This window comes from Tenrec ecaudatus, chromosome 9 (assembly GCF_050624435.1).
Source record: "Tenrec ecaudatus isolate mTenEca1 chromosome 9, mTenEca1.hap1, whole genome shotgun sequence".
Taxonomy (NCBI): domain Eukaryota; kingdom Metazoa; phylum Chordata; class Mammalia; order Afrosoricida; family Tenrecidae; genus Tenrec; species Tenrec ecaudatus.
The window spans coordinates 147,048,403-147,056,013 of record NC_134538.1 but is presented as its reverse complement, the minus strand read 5'-3'; the positions used below and the strand labels follow the sequence as shown (position 1 = coordinate 147,056,013).

The 7,611-nt window shown below is 42.4% G+C and overlaps 1 pseudogene; it reads right to left on the bottom strand.

The window, feature by feature from the left end:
* Positions 1 to 1,097: 1,097 nt before the first annotated feature.
* LOC142456185 (ferritin light chain-like) lies at positions 1,098 to 1,726 on the bottom strand (annotated as a pseudogene).
* Positions 1,727 to 7,611: the final 5,885 nt, after the last annotated feature.

Genomic DNA, 7,611 nt, shown 5'->3' with positions numbered 1-7,611 from the left:
CATTGAGTTCATTTTTATACATGGTGTGAGGTATGGGTCTTGTTTTATTTTTTAGCTGGAGATGCACTATTTATTGAAAAGGCTCTCTCTTCCCCCACGTAATTTGCTTTAGTCCTTTATTAGAGATCAGATGTCTGTAGGTACTTGATTGTATTTCAGAATTCTCAATTCAAATCCATTGGTCTTTATGTCTACCATTTTACCATTTCCCAGCTATTTTGATGACTGTGGCTGTATTGTAAGTCATAAAATACAGGCGTGAGAGGCATCCTACTTGTCTTTTAATAGTGTTTTGTTTGTCCTGAGTCTCTTTCCTTTCCATATCAAGTTGGTGATTAGATTTTCCATTTCTCTGAAGAATTGCAAAGGGACCTTTTATGTAGAGAGTCTTTTGGATAGTGCAAAGGGTTAATGAGCTCAGTGGGGAAACTAAAGGTTGATGAACTGAGTCCACCAGGAGACACCTTGGAAGAGACTTTGGAAATATCAGCCATTGCAAACGCTGTGGAGCACAGTTCTACTTGAACACACATGGGATCACCAGGAGTTGGTATCACTGGATGGCAATTGGCTTTTATGATAGAGAAGCGTAAAAATTTTTATATGGTCAAATTTGTCCATTTATAGTCTCTGGGCATGGAAGTCCTTCTTCTAAAAGACTATATAAAATATCTTGTGTTTTCTGAGGATGTTTTTATAGTTTTACATAAATATTTAACTATTCTGATACCAAGGGCTAAGTAGAAAGAAAATGTTTTGAGGATGATGATGGCAACCAATGTAAAATGTGCTTGTCACAATGGATGCATGTATGCATTGTGATAAGTTGTATGAGCCCCCAATAAAATGATTTTTTTTAATTTAGCTATTTATCTGGCTTTATTTTTTTGTGCAACATAGAAAGGAAGGGTATAATTTTGTTTTCTAATGACCAGCCAGTTGTACTACTAGCATTTGATGTAAGATGCCAACAAACATTCTGAATATATGGCTCTTTCTATACTCTGCGTCTTCTGTTGACTATAGCACACATTGTTATTGTTTTTCATTTCAAAATGTATTCTTTTTTTTTGCTGCAAAAGGAAGCTTTATTGTTTCTATTTGGTCTCCAGCTTGGGGGAGGGGCTCCAGGCCGGTGGCGCTGCGGCTGCGCGGACAGGTTCAGGCAGAGGGGCACAGGCCGGCAGTGGGGAGGCCGAGGGCCCCTGGCAGGTGGCTTGGCGCCGCAGGTTCCTAGTGGTCTTTGAGAGTGAGCCTCGCCCAGCCCGGCCTGGGGGCTGGCCAGCCTGCGGAGGTGGGTCAGGTGGTCGCCCATCTTCTTGAGGAGTTTCACCTCCTTGTCCAGGAAGTGGTTCTCCAGAAAGTCACAGAGATGAGGGTCAGCGTGAGTGGAGCCTGGTTGAGTTTTTTCTCCAGGGCTAGGGCAGCCTCCATGGCGTCCAGGGTTAGACGCCACTCATCTTGAGACGGCTTCTGCACATCCTGGGAGAGGGCGCGGCCGCGCTGGTCCTGCAGCTTCCAGAGACGCTCGGCCCCCTCGCGCTGCTCCTTCGCCAGCTCCCGGAAGAAATGCTCGCCCCCCCTCACCTTTCAAGGTCACATCGTCGCGGTCGAAAAAGCAGCCCAGAGAGAGGCAGGTGTCAGAGGCCCGCAGGTGCAGGTTGACCAGACGGTGGACGCCGGCCTCCGCGTTGGCGGAATAATCCTGACGGATCTGAGATCTCATGATGCGTTGGTTTGGAGGCCACCACACGCCAAATAAAAGTGTCCGCTGGTCCCCAGAGGAGGGGCTGGCCGAGAAGATGGTCCCCAAGTTACTTCCGGAGAGAAACCTGTTGCGTGGCTGAGGTTGGAGGCAGGAAGTCCCCGGATCTGTTCCGTTCAAACACTGATGAAGCAAGACACAGATCCACGGGACCACGGGGCGAGCTTCTCAAAACGTATTCTTATTTACTTCTCTTCTAGAGGAACCTTATAACCAGCCTTTACATTCTATTAAAAGTTATGTTTGGCATTAGAGTGGGGAAATATTGAATTCAAAGATTTCACTGGGTAACTTTACAGCTTTGAGTTTTTCCATCCCCAAGCATGAAATATTCCTCTGTTTATTTTGATCTCCTGGGTATATTTAAGAATAGAGTTCATTTATATGGGGTCTACACATTTCTGTTAAAGTTGTTTCTAGATATTTCCAAGTTTTTCCTATTTCTGTAAATGAATATTTTGTTCATTAGATTTTCTAATTAAGTATTGCTGGTTTGTATTAACTTTATTGATTGCTTTTGGTGTTGAGCTCATATTCAGCCACTGTTTTGACCTTGAATTATCAACAATATGTTAATAATTCTTCAGTTGACTATTGAATTTTCTAACTTGACAATTATATCATCTCTGAATAATAAGTGTTTCATTTCTTCTTTTGGGATCTTTAGTGTAGAATTCCTTTTCTTTTATTCTTATTCCACTGGCTGGGATATTATATTTGAGATTTTCTTTTGTGTTTTTCCTTAGACCTTTCTCTTCCATAGCACTTTGATTGTGAATGTTTCTGGAATCACCACTGCCCGATTGTGGGCACTCATGGGACAATGGTAAACCTAGGCACTCTGTTTGTCATTAAGGAAGTGGGAGCCCTTTGGCATTTCATTGGTTCCTTCCAATCAACGACCCTGCAGAGATGAAGGGCAAGCCTCTGACCTGAGTTTAGCCAATGACTTCCTGGCCTAAGGCTTTTGCTCTTGAACAAAGTGACTTACGTGTAAATAACCAAGAAAACCTGGAGTTCATCGATTCCAGAAACCATGTCATTTCTTGTCTGTCTCCATTAGGTTCTTCCGCCTTCTGCTTGATTTTCTAAAAGCCTCCCTACAATCCTTTTGTCTCTCTTTGGACTAAGTTAGTTAGAATGGACTATGATTTGATAGAAGTTCATGTCTTCTCCTTGTTTTAAAGGGGTGCCTTTAATATTTTTTCTATAACAATTAGCATATTTTTGACGATTAGGTTTCCCCCCCAAAAAACCCATCTGAGTGAGAGCTCTTCCAGAGACCAGCCCATGCCACAGTTCCATCGCATCAGGCAGCCCTGTACAACGGATGCTAGTCAGCTTCAAAACATTTTCCTCCTTCTTGAACTCCTCAATATCAGCTCCCCTTAGTCCCCCAGGAATGCTGACTTTACTTGTTGTCTCAATAGAGTCATCAATCCTGGGTTTATATAAAACAGGACGTGTCCTTCTATTCCTACTTCATAATTAATTTTCTAAAAAGTAAGAGTGGGGTTTTAGTTCAAGCGGTTGTCATATTTCATCAAATGCGTTTTTGATAACTATTGGCAGAATTCTGATATTGCCTCCTTTGCTTAAAATTTTCTTTTTTTCTTTTCTACTTGGACTTAAAAAATCATTTTATTGGGGGCTCATACAAGGCTTATCACAATCCATACATCCATCCATTGTGTCAAGCACATTTGTACCTATGTTGCCATCATCATTCTCAAAACATTTGCTTTCTACTTGAGCCCTTGATATCAGGTCCTCATTTTTCCCTCCCTCCCCGCTCCCACCTCCTCACGAACCCTTGATAATTTATAAATTATTATTATTTTGTTATATCTTACACCATCTGATGTCTCCCTTCTCCCACTTCTCCGCTGCCCATCCCCCAGGGAGGAGGTCACATGTAGATCCTTGTAATCGTTTTCCCCCTTTCTCCCTCACCCTCCCTCCACCCTTCTGGTATTGCCACTCTCACCACTGGTCCTGAAGGAGTCATCTGTCCTGGATTCCCTGTGTTTCCAGTTCCTATCTGTGCCAGTTTACAACGTCTGGTCCAGCCGGATTTGTAAGGTAGAATTGGGATCATGATAGTAGGGGGGCGGGGGGAAGGAAGCATTCAAGAACTACAGGGAAATTGTATGTTTCATCATTGTTACACGGCACTCTGACTGGCTCGTCTCCTCCCCGCGGCCCTTCTGCAAGGGGACGCCCAATTTCCCACAGTTGGGCCCTGGGTCCCTACTCCACACTCGCCTTCATTCACAATGCTATTATTTTTTTGTCTCTGATGCCTGATACCTGATCCCTTCGACGCCTTGCAATATCACAGGCTGGTGTGCTTCTTCCATGTGGGCTTTGTTGTTTCTCAGTTAGATGGTCCATTGTTTATCTTCCAGTCTATAGGACCCCAGATTCTATATTTTTTGACAGCTGGGCACCATCAGCTTTCTTCACCACATTTGCTTATGCACCCGCTTTGTCTTCAACTAGATTGCTGAGGACAAAGTAGGCGCATAAGCAAATGTGGTGAAGAAAGCTGATGGTGCCCGGCTATCAAAAGATACAGCATCTGGGGTCTTAAAGGCTTGAAGGTAGGCAGGTGACCATCTAGCTGAGAAACAACAAATTTTCTTAAGGCTGCATCATCCTTGCATTTCTGCAGGAAGTTTTACTCATAATAGCATTAGTTTCCCACACAAGTCAAATTGTTCTGAAGACAATTCAGAATGGTTGCAGCAGTACATTGTCAGGGGAACTGCCACAAAGTCAAGCCAGGTTCGGAAGAGGTTGTGGAATGAGGCATATTATTGCTGGCATTAGAAGGATCTTGACTGATAACAGAATACTGGAAAGATGTTGCATGTAGTGAATTAGTTATGGCTCCTGTATTCATATGTTCATTAGTTTCCATTACTCCCACCACGTGATTTTTCTCTGCTGGGGTTGGATTAGGGGGCTGGGGGAGATACTGGTTGTATTGTGTGATTCAGCTGTGAGTGGTATCAGGGTATCAGGCATCATCAGAACAAAAAATCATATCACAGTGAATGAGGGGGAGTGCGGAGTGGAGACCCAAAGCCCATCTGTAAGCAATTGGCCATCCCTTACAGAAGGGTCATGGGGAGGAGATGAGCCAGTCAGGGTGCAGTGTAGCAACGATGAAACATACAACTTTCCTCTAGTTCCTAAATGCTTTCTCCCCACCCACTATCATGATCCCAATTCTACTTTACAATCTGGCTAGACCAGAGGATGTACACTGGTACCGATGGGAACTGGAAACACAGGGAATCCAGGACAGATGATCCCTTCAGGACCAGTGGTGAGAGTGGCAATACCAGGAGGGTAGAGGGAGGGAGGGGTAGAAAGGGGGAACCAATGACAAGGATCTACATGTGATCTTCTCCCTGGTTAATGGACAGTGGAGAAGGGGGAGAAGGGAGACATCAGATGGTGTAAGATATGACAAATTAACAATAATTTATAAATTATCAAGGGTTCGTGAGGAGGTGGGAGCGGGGAGGGAGGGGGAAAACGAGGAGCTGATGCCAGGGGCTTAAGTGGAGAGCAAATGTTTTGAGAATGATGAGGGCAATGAATGTACAAATGTGCTTTACACAGTTGATGTACATATGGATTGTGATAAGAGTTGTATGAGCCTCTAATAAAATGATTTTTTAAAAAAAGAGTAGGTTGTTGTCTCTTTTTAAGCAGTCATTTAATTTTTACTGTTTCTGAGCATATGCACAGCAGTGCACTCGCGGATTCAACTCTTTTCACAGGAACCGCTCAGTGACAGTGGCCCATGTTCAAGGTGTGCAGCCGTCCTAGCCCTTCTTTCGGAGTTACTGCTTTTTCACGAATATCCACTCGTATTTCCACTTTGACGTGTCAGTTTGATCTGACCTAAATCTTTCTTAAAAGAGCACAATGTTACGGGCAAACGTTCTTCACTAATTAATCTTTTGTTTCATTTAAAGAAGACGTCAGGGTTATTTCTGATCTAAAGATTAGTAGTTTCAGGGGTTCATCCGCCTCAACGGCTCTAGAAAGTCAGATTCCATACGAATTTGAAATTCTGTTCCGCCTTTTCATCAGGATTCTTCTACAGAATTGCTGATCCAAAGTTTTAGTGTCAGTAGATAAGCCCTAGCCCGTTCTTCTGGGTTCTTTTTGTGTGGAATGTTGGTCTGCTTTTGACCATCAGGATAAGCTTACATTGCAAAAGGGACTGGAACATCTTTCCACTTTTTCATAAGGTTGAGCTGGAATTGTTTGTGTAAAATAGAAACGACCTTTTTTTTCCACCTCAAAAAGTTAATTTTTGTCTTATAACTGGTAAACCACCTGGATCTGCTTAGTACCTTCTTAGGGATAGATGGTAAAAAAAAATACATCTCTGTTTTATTAATTAGCTATTGATCTTCCTGTGTTTTCTACCTTCTCTTGAGCCAATTAATTTATATATTTCTTTACCACATAGCCATTTAATCTATATTTTCTAATTTACTGATACTAACTTATATCTAGTATTATTTAGAAATAAAATAAGGTGTTGCCTTTCTGGCATTAAAATGGCTTGTGGCCTTGCTTGTCACCCTCTCTGTCTTGTCTGCTTCATCTGGCAGGCTGAAAGCTTGTCTTCGTATAATGGAATCTAATTTTTGTTTCTCGTTTTCTTATCTTTTATATTTGTCCTTATTAATTAATCACTCTTCTACTTTATTTGGACATATTTTGTTCTTGAACTGATGATTCTTGATGGGAGATAAAGCCTGGCTTCTCCATACAAGCAGAGACATCAGTCTCTCTCCCAGCTAGAGCAGGGACACAATCTAGGTATTTGTCTCAGGTTTTGACCTGAGTGTGAGCAGTGCGCAATAGAGGCAACAGTGGCAACTGCAGCAAGACCAAGGGTCCAGCCTTGGCAGGAGCTGCAAGAGGCAGCTGCTGGTACGTGGTGGTGGCAGTGGCTCTGCCCTTCCCAGGCTCTTCTCTAGCTTCCGGAGGACATTGTTCTCGGGGTAGCCCTGAGTCCAGTTTCATGAGACTTTGTGAACTGACAAATTCCTTTTCTGTTTAAGTCTGCCAGAGTTACCTTCTTAGCCTCCAACTAAGAATTTTGAAAAAATATGGACTTTGTTATTCTCCTCGCCTCCCTCCCAGGATAAATTTAGAAGGTCGTTGAGAATTTTCTTTCAAGTAGACAGATGTTTTCATTTCTCTTTGATTGTTCATTTCTTTCTTGTTGTGAGGTGGCCAGTAAGGTGGCTTGTCATATATCTGGTTTTCAGACTTTATTGACATTTTAGCTGGGACCCTAACATATGCCATTTTTTATTATTGATTCCAGGGCATATTTTCGATTTGTGGGTCGGGATTGTTTCTCTGGAGGTAGCCATTCACAGATAGGTCCAAAATATCATATATTTTGAAGAGTAATCAGCCTTCATGATTGATTGTATCTTTTAGTAGTGTAAAAATATCCTTTTCTGTTCCATTCAATGCTTTTAACATTAAATTCTATTTTGCTTCATGGTGACGTATTTTGTCTCTGTTAGCAGTTACATATTTTCCATACCCTTATTAAAATGTTTTCTTTATTTTTGTCCAGTGTACAAATCTCTGTCTTTTAGGGGATGGGGTAACATTTGTATTTACTGTAAATATTTATATGGCTAATTTTTCCTGAGGAGTCCTGGTAGTGTAGTGGTAATGCTCTGAGCTGCTAGCCTCAAGGTGAGCAGTTTGGCTACTCGTGGCAGAGAGGTAAAGTTTTCTACTTCCCCAAAGAGTTACATCGTCTTGGAAACCACAGGGGAAGTTCTATTACA